We start from the raw sequence: 13,715 nt of genomic DNA, 5'->3' as shown, positions 1-13,715 counted from the left end.
TCATGCCCATTATACTTTTGTTGTGCTTGTTTTACTCTAATCATGTTCATTTTACTTTAAACATGCTCGTTTTGCATGTTCCAAGATAATTCCAAACCCATTATGTACTTTTATGAAAATTGTTTTATCAAATATCTTAATTTCAAATATTTCATTTAATTAATAAACATTTTGTGCCTCTCAATTGCTTAATAGTGTATTCTGTGCCGTTGTAATGCTCAGTTTCATCTTTTTAATAAATAAATAATTTGTGCAAGTTTTCAATACCTTTAGTTCATTTCTTACCCTTTTCTGTACTTGGTTCACTTAGTTTACCTTCACTGTTAACTCTGCACCTTTTAGCGCTGAAAAGCAGTCTCTGGAATCCCAGTTCTGATACCATGTCGCTCGTCTGGTCAGGATAAAACAGACAGACTTCTGTGGGTTCTGTTCAAGCAGCTTTATTATGTGCAAACACATCAGGATTGAGGCTTAATAACTTTAACTTAGGTAAACTTATAAACAAACTAGCTATCACATTAATACTCTCAAAATAGCACTGAAGCTAGGATGTGCTTGCCGTTTATATATATGTGCTATCCTTGAAATGCTTCTTAAAGGTACAACACACACACACTATTCTACAAGGAGCATTTTGTAAGTAAACAAAATCAAACTGTATAAACCACCCAGAACCTAAGACAATAGGTCTCACTGGGGGTAAAATAATATTTTTATGAATTTTAGGTAAGCCACAGACTATAGGGGTGACTGGATTCGAAACATCCATGAATTTATAATCATCCAGGAAAATAGAAAACTTGTAAATCATATAAATCTGCTTTAAATCTATAAATCAGTTGTTGCACATAGAAAAAAATCTACAACAAGAACAGTTTCAGCATCGGATAGCAACTATAACATATTCTCATAATATCTATCATTACCCATAATTACAATAGCCCCTGTCTCGTTGGCCTGTTTGATAGTATCATTATTATTTTCCAGTTACCTCAAAGCTGATAATTCATCTTGAGTAAGATTATAATACTTAGCAAAATCTTCTTTATTAAAAACATAAAAGATCATAAAGCTGTTTTATACATACTTTGAAATGCTACAACCAAAGGTTGATTGACAGATACAAATCAGATTTTTCATTTATATTTCTTATTAGAGGTGACAGCCTTCCTATTAAATACAATTTTTAAATTTAGTTCCCTTACAAATAAACATAATTCAGTAAGAACCTCACTAGTATCCCCACAAACAGAGGGAATAAAATCCTTTCTTTAAGACACTATTGTTAATTGAACAGAAAATAAATTCAAAACTCCATCTATAATAACAAGTTGCGATACAGCAGCATTATTACAGTTGGGGGGGTCACCATTCACACTCTCTGACTCCTGGTATTTGGACCTTGGTTAGGTTTCTGAGTATTTTGAACAATTAAATTCCTTCCTCTGTCCACACTCTGTGCTTGTCTTACTGGCATTCAGTTGTTCCAGACCGCAACTTTCTCCAGAAGTTATAAGGATATTGATAAAGGGGAAGGTAAAAAAGTTCTCATTAATTTATAATACAACCATGAAAATATCTGAGAAAACTGATGATATGTTTGATTTAAAACTAGACTTTGACGTCACTTCTAATGAGCTCTTCTTAGCCATTAATGAATCTTTGGACACAACTGGCATCCCAATGTCATGGAGCAAAGTAACTTGGTCTATTGCTATAGGTTGTGGACTTAAAACATTAAGACTTTACATCAAAGATCCTCCCTCTGCTGTTTGTTCATGGGCCGATCTATCATTCTCATTGGCAGATATAACTTTACCTTTTTTAAAAGAGGGTTTCAGCCAAGAGAAAATATAATCAGTCTTGAAATCATTCAAATCACAAACAAATGTATTTGTTTACAGCTCCGATGTTATTCTGATATTTAAAGAGTCCAAAGCATTCATATACATTGTAGAAACACACTGAAATTCTTTAGAAGTAACAATGCTGTTCTTTAATTCTGTAATGTCAGTCATTAATTGCTTCTCAGTGTTAATGAAAACTCATTCATAAGTACCATATAATCCTGACTTATGATTCAGTTCTTGCCATTTCTTCAAATGATCAGGATAAGAATTACCATAGGTCAGCATTTTAGTACTCATAAGCCTCTAGGCACTATATTCATTGTTAAATACACTTCAAAATTCAAGCACTGCCAATAAAAGCATTTATAAGTTTGTCCCTTCCTCTCCAACAAGCTAATATCATTCAGAATACTAGCTTGCAGTTCATTCAAAGGCCGTCCATTCAGTGTAGAAATTAAATTTGATAGATTCAATAGAAACAGATTTACCTTTAATAATGTTCTTAACTTATCATTCTCTCCAGTGGAATGAATTGCTGGCTGCAATTCTCCCATAGCACATATGCTAAAGGGTGCCAGATAAAATGCAAAACAATACAAAAAAAAAAACTGGTCCCCACATAGCAAAGAGTTCCAACTAAAAAACACAATACAAAAGCAAAGGAACTCAAGAAATTAAACTGTAAAAACAATAACTTTATTCAGCAAAGTTTTCAAGACAAACTCTTCTTCAATGCATTCAACAACTACAAATTATTTAATCACAATTTAAACATCACATATAGCATTTAACCAATCAGAATGCAGCCAAAATAATTCAATAAAAGAATCAGTAAACAAATAGCTAATCAATTCATTAAATATATAACGATCTCTTCTTTAAAACAGGTTTGATAGTAACAGTCTCATTTCTGCATGGAAATAATTAATCCATTTATATTCAATCATCATCATCTTTCGGCTGTTCCCGACAGGGGTCGCCACAGCGGATCATCTGTTTCCATTTCTTCCTGTCCTCTGCATCTTTCCCTGTCACACCAACCACCTGCATGTCCTCTCTCACCACATCCATAAACCTTATCTTAGACCCTCTCAATACACTCAGTCTTTAATAGTATATCGTCCCCCCTAATATTTTTTTTACAACATTAATCATTCTAAAATTTAATCTATGAGACTCTTGGAAATCAAGCTAGAAGAAGACAAACATTAGGCAGCAGCTAAATGTATCAAAAAAACAAAAGAAAGTATATAATGAGAAGGATCAGATGAGAAGGGGAAAATGTAGAAAAGGCATAAATATTGTGGTAAGTACAGGAAATTCTTGGAACAACCTCACATTGATTGGGATTTGATAAAGGAAAGGTTAAGGAGAGGTGAATTTGGTGGCCCAGAATGGTGAACTGCGTACATCATGGTTTACAAAGTTTACAAAGCCCAATCAACATGTGATAGAAGGAGACAAATGCAGGTTCTGTAAAATAGAACTGGAAACAGTCACACATCTTGTTGCTGGGCGTGATACACTAATGGTGGAGGGCCTGTATACTACAAGGCATAATAGAGTAACAACACCGCTGTATTTGGAGATTGTGCAAACATTAGAATATTGAAGTAGCTGAGAAGCTTTGGAAACATGAGGTTTATATCACATGGGAACACTCATTACCGACAGTTCAGAAAACAGATGCAAGAAAACCAGATATAGCAGTTGATGAAGATAAGATAAAAATAGCATTGATCATTGAAATTGCTACACCACTGATTACATTGTCTTAAGTACAGAGAGACACAAAGTCATAAGATACCAGGATTTGCAGACAGAAATGGCAACAATGTGGAAGAAGGATACACAGACAGTTCCAACAGAAGTAGAAGCAATGAGTCTCATAAAATAAAGTTTAAATTCGTCTTTAGATATGCTACTTATACATGTAACTCAATATGAATTTCAGAAGAATTCAATTCTGGGCACATTGCGGGTCCTGTGAAGAGCACTTTTAGCTAACATCAAAGACTGAAACAATACTAAGTTCATGAGCTTTAGTAATACCCTGACTTGGGGTCTATTCCCATCATGGTATTAGAAACCAAAATACTTGGAGAAATTAACCGAGTTATAGATCTCAGGTCATGACAATATGACCAGATGATAATTGATAACTGGACCTGAAATGTAAATTGGTTTTAAAGGATCACTATTGTATTATGCACCTTCAACACAATCTGCAGTTGTTTACTCACATAGACAGTACTGGGTAAGGACAGAAGCTGTAGTGGGCCATATCCTGACATGAAAGGCCATGGAAATTGTCTTAGATGGATTGAGATGAAGGCCAATAACAGGCATCCCATGAAGCATATTATCCAAAAAGTCCTCAACTAAGTCCAAGTCATCCATATTCTCCTTTGGAAAGGGGATGTAAGAAGAGTGTTACCAACATAACTATAACATAAGCTGTTTCAATGGACAAACTCACAGAATGGAAGTCTGCATATGGTAAAGAGAAGTGGACCTAACTTTGAGCCCTGTGTGACCCTGACAGCTGTGAGAATAAACTGTAAAGACATGCTTCCAGAACCCATCCTCTGTTTATAACCTGAAGGTTAGGAGGTAAATCAGTCAATGGCATTAGATCTTGATTCTTTCCATAAGACTCAGATCATCAACTGTGCAAAAAAAAAAAAAAATTACAGCTACTTCAAGGAGGAGCAGTACAGAATTACAGCTCGGATGCTATTCAACTAGAATATTCCTAACAATCAAATGGGAATGACCTTAGTGCTGAGAATAGTTTGGAACATAAACTAAAAGGATTTCAGAGTCCACAGGCATCAAGAACTCCACTACACTGCTTGCACACCACTTTATTACTGGCCTATCCCGTTAGGGGGAAGATTGGGAAATGGGCAGTAACTCTCCAGAATGTCCATATTGAAGATGGAATCTTTAGAGCTGTTGCAATCAGTCCTCCTTTAAAATATATAATAATATATCCATCCTTAGAGAGAACTGAATAAGATTGAAAAATAAAAAGTCTTAGGATATACAAGTAAGACATAAGCAGCCTAGCTTGGCCTGAGTCTAAAACACAAATAGTGGAACTCATACTTGAGACCATTTGGAAACAACCTGCAAAGTTAAGGTCATAAAATTCCATTCGGGCAGTTAATGCAAAGGACTATGACTATGAGCTGTTAATAAGTTGCATCCTATAGTCCACTTTTGCTTCCCTCACCCTCCATTGCTATCAACCTATTTTCTCAGGTTGTCTCAAGCAAAGAGACATTTGCAAACAATGTGCTTACCTGATGATTAAATGAAAAAGAAGCAACTTAGCACAGATCCAGTTTTGTAAATCTCTGTCATAGGCAACTTTAAGCATTGTGTGATCCTAGTAAAATACTTTTCTGAATAATGTAAACCCTGACTGCAGAGAATCAGTTCACATTTTTTTTTTGATACTTGGGGTGAAGTCACCATCCACGGGGATGTCATTCATTCTTTAATACAAGCTTCTGAAGTAAAAGCTTTCAGGTGGTCTGACAGAATGATATTCACAGCCTAGCAACCATTTGAAAAACCCTAACTGGTTGATTCCTTACTGTGGAGATCTACCAGGACAAGGACTATCTCTTGTTTGGTGAGATCTCTAACTACTGCCTGAGGTAATGCAGGCCAATGGCAAGTGTGTCTTCCAGAAGGCAGTTACTGCTCCTTCAGTCCTGTCTTCTACACCCAATCTTGTGAAATGGAATGGTGCTCAAATATTATACCATAGTTCATTCACAACAACAGAAGTAGGATATATACTTACAGGGGTGAGATGGTGAACAACCACTTTCATTGAGCTGTTAAATTTAGTGGTCAGCAGCTTTAGTTTACATCTATTACAGTCCAGTAGTGACTGGGCAGGAATAGGAAATAACAGAGCATTAATTAAATTAGGTAAGTTCCTGTCCTTTAAAAGCTCAGTATCTGGAGGAATAAAACAGGGTAGTATAACACTAAAATGGTTCTAAACCCAGGCTTGAGGTAAACAACTCAAGATGGAACACAAACTCTAGTCAGCACACATGCTTATGGGTGGACTGAGTGAATTCAAAGCCCTTCATAATAACTGGAAAATCTTTTGCAAGAGCCACAGAGTCATCACTGACTTGGATGCTGAAATTGCTCAACACTAGCCAGTGTGGGAAAGCCAACATTTAATCAACAAGGAACTCGATAAACCCTGTAAAAAGGCTTTTAAATTTCCTGGTATTTTGTGAGATAGAATCTGCAATTCATGCATAATCCTGAAACATATTAAAATGTGATGTTAGTCCCACAAACAATATAGATCTGGCTCATCCCCAACCTACAGTAAATTTCCAGAACACTTCTCCCTAATGTTGCCATGGCTAAGTGCTGAATAACTGACATCTGAAATCACCAAGGAGAGGCCTGCAGCTGGAGTCAAGGCAGGGTTCATTCAATTATTCATGGGCAGCACCATGCAGTAAGTTATCTGTAATGTCATTCTTGTTGTGACCTCACCCTGTATTACAGTACAGTATTTAGCAAAGGGTCTATATTAGATCATCGAATTGGCAGAATATCGAATGATCTAATATCGAACCCAATATCGCAAATGCTGAAAACAGCGAAGCTGCACAAAACCGAATTCTTTCCTACGGAAAGAATTTGGTTGGCCGTTGTTGTGGCTTTGCTGTTTTCAACGATGCAGTGGAAAGTTATGGGTTGGCTTAAGTTAAGTGTGTGATTGTGCGGACATTTGGGTTAGGGCACGGATTGGGTGAGTTAGGGTTAGGGTGCGGGTCAGGTAAGTGTGTGATTGTGGCAGAATTTGGGGTTAGGGGCAGGTTAAGTGAGTTAGGGTTAGGGCGCGGGTCAGGTAAGTGTGTGATTGTGACAGAATTTGGGGTTAGGGATGGGTTAAGTGAGTTACGTTTAGGGCGCGGGTGAGGTGAGTGTGCGATAGTGAGAATTTGGGGTTGGGGCGTGTTAAGTGAGTTAGGGTTAGGGCGTGGGAGAGGTGGGTGTGCGATAGTCAGAATTTGGGGTTAGAAGTGGGTTAAGTGAGTTAGGATTAGGGCGCGGGTGAGGTGAGTGCGCGATAGTGACGGACCTTAGGGTTAGGTTCTGGGTTAAGGTAAGTGGATAGATAGTAGTGTATGCGCAGTGTAGTGTAGGGTTAGATGTAACTTTTAAATGTATGTGTGTGGATTGCTGCTTTTTAGTGTGCTTGTGGTTTGTGTGTGTTTCTCGGAACAGTGATTTTTTTTTCCCTGGGAAAAAATTTGCTGTTTTGAGGTTTCGATATTGTTAGGGTTCGGGTTTTGCAGTTTGACGTTACGGCATTCGATAATGAGCCATTTCGATGACCTGATAGAGACCCCTTAGCAAAGGATCATTAATCCATAGGTGCCAGCTATAGGCTTGTGATGCAAGTCAGCTTCCTTCAGTATCCCAGACACATGTGGTATTTATTGGCATGTGATTTCACCCCTGGGCAGTGAGACCAGATGCTGCTGTGTCTGTCTGGTGTATGTGAGAATGTTTACATTCTGTTGTGCTGTCTAGCTGATGAGCTGCTTAGCTAATATTTACATGATGGGAATGGTTGTCATGTTTGAGGTGGAACATCTTATGTACTAGTATTACCAATGAGCAGTAAGTTATTATGCAACATCTAGACGTAATACAAACTACTTGCCTATCACATATCAAAATGGGCCCTAACCAGGCACTGTATGCACTGGTCTGGCAGGTAGTCCTATCTGTGTTTCATGTGTACAGGTCTTGCATTCTGCTCTTTTTGGTCATGCTATAGCTTTCTTGTTCTGTGAGCTTGGAAACTGGTGGCATATAGTTTGTTACCATGGTCCAGTTCGTCTTCTTTTCATTACCATATTGTACTGCTTAGTGTAAACAAGGAGCATCTGAGCAGACTCTTTTTGCTTGTATGGCAAATTTCCAGTCATGGTATCTTGCACCTAAAGTACACTTCAAGAGACCAAACAATGATTCTGCATGACAGACCATATTGAGTGTGGGTAATTTTGTAGCCTCTGTTATCCAAATAACGAGGGTAGCATGCTGGTACCATCTGCTATGCCAACATTAATAGGCAGCATAGCTAGAAAAATAAATGCATGTTGATTGTACATGTTTCCCTATACCGTACCCTGTATAGCCATACAATCTTTGTGTTCAAACTCATCCACCTACATGCAGCGCTGATGTGTACATTCATTTCTTTGCATATCTGCCATTTCCATGCCTCACATCTACATCAGAGGTCTGTGGTACATGATATAGCTGTCAGCTGTATCTATTACTGCTGTATGCTTCTCTCTCCTTTCTTCTGTGTAGTGTCTGATATGTGTGAGGGTCTAGGGGTTGGACATAAGTCCGGTAGCTGGTGGGTGTGTGGTTCTGCACCCATTTTTCCAAATTTTATGTCTGCCTGTATCTATCATGTATTCCTATACACTGGTTACATGTCCACATGGAACAGTGTTGGTATACATGCTTAACATGTGTATCACATCTAACACATTTTAACATTGTGACTTCTCCCAGTCTTGCTGGTATAAGTATTGCTGATGTGCTCCATGTTGCACACTGCTTGGCAGTTGCTAGAATGACACCCCTTTTATGTAACCTACAACATGCCCTGTGTTCTTAGTCAGGTGCTGATGCCTCAAAGGTTTCAGTCCATGTTGCTATACACATGTTTCAGAATGCATCCATGGCTGTCTTGTGTTACTGAAGAATATCAGGGAATATGATAGCCTCATGCACTTGTTTATACCATGCCTGTGAGGAATGAATCGAAAATCTGTGCTGATGATGTCCAGCAGGTGCATACAACATCCAAAGTCAACCTCTAGAATATTCCTGTTGGAAGTACATAAAGAGCTATAAACATTCTGGATGCTTAATGAGGTGCATGTCACAAATCTAGTACACCAAGATCATTCTCACCCTATATAGATCATAAATATAATGGTACATCAGACCCATGAAAGCATGCCATGCACAGTTTCACCATATTCACTGCATTTCTATGAGAAATGAGGCCATTGCACCTAATATGAACTTGTAATGTCTTGTGGTTAGTCTAGCTGAATTAAATATCACATATATACTTCTTTCTCTGCTGTGGGAAAGTCAAATAATCCATGCCTAATCTGCAAATAATGTGTAGTCCATTCTATTGTTTTACCAAGTCTGCAAACTGAATCCTGAAATATGAAGTAATTGTTTCCCTGCAGTGTGTCTTAATTTATACCCACTTGGTATACATTAATGTATCTCTGTTAGTCAGTTGTGCATTGCAACCTTTGCAAAGTTTGCTGTAAGATTGTCTATTAATTGCACATTCTTTGAGCAATTGGTGTGCTTTTCACAATAGATTTATGCCATGTGTAATTCGTTCATGAGTGCTGGACATTAACAACAAGAGCAGCTGTCTGGTGCTTCCCCATGTCCCTGAAGTGCTTATCTGATATCTTGCAGTATCGAATATATTACCATTAGCATAATTTTTCAGGAAGCACTTACATATGTCAGTATGTGTAGTGTCCTTGTCACAAATTTAAATTTCCCAGAAGACATTAGTTGCTGTATGCTTAAACTACAACCACTAATAATTGCATTTACTCTGAATGTTTTTTGCCTTGGGTTCATAATAGAGCCACTGAGGAAGTCTACATTTATTATGACCATCTTAAGTAACTGTGCTGCTGCTATTGATTAGATAATCGCTAACAATGCATGTACAAGTCTCAGAAGCAGGAAGTTTCTATTGAAGTAGAAATGTGTTCAAGAAATGTACATGTTCAATGGTTTGCTTAGTATTAACTATATCAAAAGTGTCCAGGTTTTAACCACATCAGTGAATTATACTTGTGTTCCATTTTCAAAGCTTGCATTTAAAAATCTAATTTTAATATCTCTGAGTTAGCATACCTTAGAATGCTTGCCTGCAAAAGTTCCCCTTCTTCTTTAGTACACTGTGGATTTTAAAATTTTGGAATAAATATCTCTTACTTTTTACAAAGCAACTTTTCAAGTAAGTTGCGGACTTTATACATTTTTGAACAAACAACTGTTGTTTTACCCCTGCTCATAGTTCCAGTTACTTTTTTGTTTTGCCTTCTCCTCTAGCCAGGAATCTCAAGATACTCCACTGCCTGAATTATTATACTGAATCCAGATAGTCAGTAAAAGACTAACTCCACCATATAAAATTATTTTCACTTTCTGCGTCCATTCCATGGATACTTGACATTCTTCGCTGTTACATACCATTCTGTCTAGTAGAAAATATTTCTGAGGCCTAGTACTTTATCTGTTTTGTATATGCTGCTTTGCATGCCTTCATAGCATCTGTTCTGTACTGCCTTGTAATGCTGCATTTCAATCATGCATGCGGAGTACTCCACCCATAGCTGCTTAAGTCATTCCATGCTGTCAGCTTTAAGTAACAAAGTGGTAACACCACTTCCACCTTTCCCCGTGGAAGTTCATTCTTTATTACTTTCCATGCCATTATACAGACCCTGGTCTGTTCCACACTATCTTGAGATATCATGGATTATGAGCATTGCAACCTGCTCTAGCACAGGGCACTTGTCTTTTGTAGACTTCATCTTCCCACGGCAGCTTTCCTTATATACCATTTCCATGTTGTTCTGCTTCCCAGCATCTCTGCACATTTTTAGAACCCTGCAAGAGTTTTATCTTTTCATATTATGGTTATCAACTAAGAAAACATAGTATCTGCTCCCACTATTTTGCATGGTAGTTTGTTAAAGCATTTCTAATAATAATAATAATTGCAGCTAGTATGAACTACCATACCAACAAAAAGACTCAAGTTATTTTAATTCACTTAACTATCTCCACTACGGCTGCTCAGTTTTATTTCATCAGTTTCATTCAAAATTCATCATTGTTCAAAATTTTAAAGAAACCAAATGCTGAGAGATTGAACCCTTTAATCATTTTTCATTATGTCATATACCAAACAGCTGCTATGCACTAAATGTATCCCCAAGCTTCCCCTACTTTTCACTGAGTGTATACTCACTGAAGCTTCTACTGGATAAAACAAAAAGGTAGTTTCAACCTGATGCAACAATAACATTTTTTTACATGGAGTAAGATCCATTGCACTCCCATTCCCTTAGTTAGATATTCCAACTCCATGATCTCAGAAGAGCAGAAAAGAAGATCACTGGCAATGATTTACCCACCAGCAGCATACATTATGTGATAACACCATCATATACATAGTTAATGCAAACACTGCTGTTAGACAAGTGTACAGCAACTGCCTCATCTGCAGTAACAGGACTAGCAAAAATCCACACAACATTCTTGTGATACAGAAGGCATCACTACAGTCCAGATTTAAACACACACACACGCACACACACAGACACACACACACACACACACACACACACACACACACACACACACACACACACACACACACACACACACACTAAACACACACACCGACATGCACACACACACGCACACACACACACACACACACACACACACACACACACACACACACACACACAGACACACACACACACATACACCCACCCACACACCCACACACGCACACACAGACACACACACACAGACACACAGACAGACACACACACACACACACACACACACACACACACACACGCACACACACACACACACACCCACATGCACACACACACACACACACACATATGCACACACACACACACACACACACACACACACACACACACACACACACACACACACACACACACACACACACACACATACACACACACACACACACACACACACACACACATACAGACACACACACAGACACACACACACACATACACACACATACACACACACAGACACACACACACTCGCTATGACATCCCAAAGAGTTTCCTTGTACTGCATTATGTGAAAGAATGATCTCTATCTCTGCTCTCCCTTGTACTGTTGCTGTAGGTTCTCAAACACCTGACTGCTGTAAGTCAGCTTTAACAAATCCCTTCATAGTTATGTCATTTCTCCTGCAGGAGAATGTCTGGTATGCCCCATCTATATGTCACTTCTCTGAGGATGGGAAGGACATGCATGTGAACCTGACAATGATTGGGTATTGATTCACTGTAAAAAAAATAAATAATAAAAGCTGCGACCCATTAACAGGTTAAGTAAATCAACTTCCTCAATCCTTTAATGGCAGACAGGTTATCAGAATGTGGATTAGGTCAGATGTAGTGTACACCATACTCTGTCCTGCAGAAGGATAACACCAGTAACACAGCAGTGGATTCTAGAAGGACTAATAAAAACATTTATAATAACCATCCAGTAAAAGTCTCTTCATCACACTGATGCTATTATGACCTCTGTAATCAAATGATGCTCCCAGCAATCCAATGATAGAACCTGAGTCAAATGTTCTTCACATTGAGCAAGAACCGACATGTGCATCATGAATTGTCATCCCCATGAACTGTCATACAGCTAACAAACCAAACCGTGTGAAACAAATAATACTGAAATGATCCATGTATTGGCATATGCTGTATTCTAACTGCAAACTAATCCCAAAACAGTTTACAAAAGGTATTTTCCTTAGAAGTAACAGTAGCATTCCAGAATGGAGCATCAGTATTCCCATTTAATACCTAGCCCTTAATTCAGAAAATGTCACTTAGCTATCTTCCAGATAAAGCTGGGAGATGCACTTTGACCTTTGCTTTTCTTCAATTTTCAAGAATGCAATCAACTTATGGGACAGTTAGTGAACTACCTGTCTGAAGATAGCTTATAATGGATTAAACTTGATAACCTATCACTTACAATTTGCACTCATCTTTTCTGAAGCACAACCTACCATTGCCACTGAAATTATGTGAAGAACTAGTATTTTGAACTATGGGACTTTCTCAAAATGAGTAATTAAAGTCTGAAGTCTATCCTCAAAGAGGCTTCTTCTTTGATACCAGAATCATTTTTAAATAGAAATTCATCCCTGGTTTGGCACCTTTGTCTCTAATGCAAACAGGTAACCTGTAAATGGTTCATCTCCAGGCCCATGTTTACACTTATCAAGGGTATCAGAACTTGTCAGAGATTTGGGATGCATGGCTAGGCTTAAAAAGGCATTTGTGGTCATTAGCCTAGTAAACACCTATGAACCTATGAGGGAATGCTGTCTAGGCTCTTAAACTAGGTATCTGTAACAAAGATGTGTTCCAAATAATGGAGGCCCTCATAGTCTGGCAGTTTGTTGTTTGAGCATCTAGTATTAATTAGAGCCAATGTGATATGATGCAGTGGTTGGTTTGTTCTCTAAGTTAGGTTGGGAAGTTGCAAAGCTTTTCAGTTATGATCTCCAAAAAAAGTAATAAACCATGTATTGGCCCTTTCCTATCACACCCTGGATTCACTTCCTGAAGTTTTCATTATAAGTGCCACATTGTACATCAATACCACCAATACCAACAGCAGTATGTCACTTAAAGGCACAGACAACCCAGAGACGTAATAATTAACATGTGCATGTATGCCTGAAATATTATAATTGACACAAATAAAACACTAAATAAAATAAAAATACTGCAAGGCTGAACGAACCACACCACTTTAACGTAGAACAATATTTAATCACCGTTTTTGTCAAAATAGACTTCCTCAGAAATATTGCATATTTTCAAAGTAAACAATTGCATACTATAGATGAATGCATACATTCGTTTAATACATACTATTGAAGACTATGTGTCACATTAATCCAAAAATAATTTAATATGACTTATA

This window comes from Protopterus annectens, chromosome 2.part1 (assembly GCF_019279795.1).
Source record: "Protopterus annectens isolate FY-2018-M chromosome 2.part1, PAN1.0, whole genome shotgun sequence".
Lineage (NCBI taxonomy): Eukaryota > Metazoa > Chordata > Ceratodontiformes > Protopteridae > Protopterus > Protopterus annectens.
The sequence above is the reverse complement of the archived record's forward strand: the minus strand, read 5'-3'. Positions refer to the sequence as shown.